Source organism: Apium graveolens, unplaced genomic scaffold, assembly GCF_009905375.1.
Source record: "Apium graveolens cultivar Ventura unplaced genomic scaffold, ASM990537v1 ctg7083, whole genome shotgun sequence".
Lineage (NCBI taxonomy): Eukaryota > Viridiplantae > Streptophyta > Magnoliopsida > Apiales > Apiaceae > Apium > Apium graveolens.
Window position 1 is genome coordinate 90,854 of NW_027420023.1, and position 1,648 is coordinate 92,501.

Genomic DNA, 1,648 nt, shown 5'->3' on the forward strand with positions numbered 1-1,648 from the left:
TCCCTCACGATGTAGAATAAATATAATTGATTTATTAATTAATCATATTTAATAAATTAGAGAATTTATATAAATAATGATAAAATAGTTTTATTATTATTTATTTCTACTACCGGCTTAATATTGAACCTACAGGGTCACACCATAAAAGAGAATGATTTAATGGTGGAGGAATTAATTAATAATGGCTGGTAATTATTTATTTATGAAATAAATAATTAATTAGCAAATTTAATAATTAATTAAATGAGATTTAATTAATTATAAATTAATTAAGAAAAAGTTCTTAATATTATTAATTAAGAATTTAACTTTTGGAAAATTAAATCAAGTGAGAGAATTATTTTCTAAAGTGTTTAGAAAAAAGGATTAATGATTAAAAGGTGTTTTAATTATTAGTTAATTGGTTAATGAGAATAATCAATTAAAGGGTTAATAATAATAATATTTTATGAGAAAATTTTCAGCTGAAATTTTTGCCTATAAATATACTATTATAAACCCTATTTGCCTCAACCCAAAAACAAAACCCTAATTTAAAGAAGAAAAGAAAAGGAGGCAACCCTAATTCTCTCAACCCCTTCCTCCTTCATTACTTCGATCTCTTGGTGGATACCGGTGGAGTGCTTCACACTTGAGAAGTAGCTGCTAGGGATCTCCGCTCATGATTCTTGGATCGCTTTTAAAGGTTAGTAATCGATCCCTCGATTTATTCACGAATTATATATGATTATATGGGTTTTTTATGCATTTTAATTGTAATCCATGCTTCCGTGTATGCATAAATCCCATCACTCTACCACCAGGGTCTATCCCCAAATGGGAGGATCTTGCTAAAAAGTTTCTCACTAAATTCTTTCCTATGGCGAAGACTGCTGAAATCAGGAATGCTCTTACTTAATTTGCTCAGCAAATTGGTGAATCTCTGTGTGAGGCTTGGGATCGATATAAAAAGATGCTAAGGAAGTGCCCACACTATGGCATGCCTGATTGGATGATTATCAACTATTTCTACAATGGTTTAGGTGCACAATCTATACCTATGCTCGATGCAACATCTGGTGGAGCCTTGTGAGCTAAAAGCTATAATGAAGTTTATGAGGTTATTGAGCTAATGGCAGGCAATAAATACCAGAATCCTACACAAAGAATGTTGCAAGGAAAGGTAGCAGAAATTCTAGAAGTGGATCAAGCTACTGCTATTGCTGCTCAACTTCAAGTTTTGACAATGAAAGTGGACTCTTTGGCTAATTATGGAGTTAATCAGATCACTAGTGTTTGTGAGCTTTGTGCGGGGGCACATGAAACTGAGCAGTGTGCTATTTCTAGCGAAACAGCTCAAATTGTGAGCAACTTTCAGAGATCACAACAACAAGCTCCAGCCACTTATCATCCGAATAACCGCAATCATCCTAACTTCAGCTGGAGCAACAATCAGAACACGGTACAACAATCTTATCAGCCATATATAGCAAGACAGTATAACCCTCCTGGTTTTTAGCAACCGCAATATGCCCCGAAGCAACAACTTCAACTTCATCAGTTACCTCAAACTAATGAAAAATCTGAATTGGAGGAGTTGAGACTCATGTGCAAGAGCCAAGCTGTCTCTATCAAGACATTGGAGAATCAGATCGGGAAAATTGCC

General features: G+C 34.0%; 1 non-coding gene across 1 annotated transcript; it reads right to left on the reverse strand.

The window, feature by feature from the left end:
- Positions 1–877: 877 nt before the first annotated feature.
- On the reverse strand, positions 878–984 carry LOC141703765 (small nucleolar RNA R71). Its single transcript, XR_012567664.1, has one exon. It is a non-coding gene; the product is annotated as a small nucleolar RNA R71 (small nucleolar RNA).
- Positions 985–1,648: the final 664 nt, after the last annotated feature.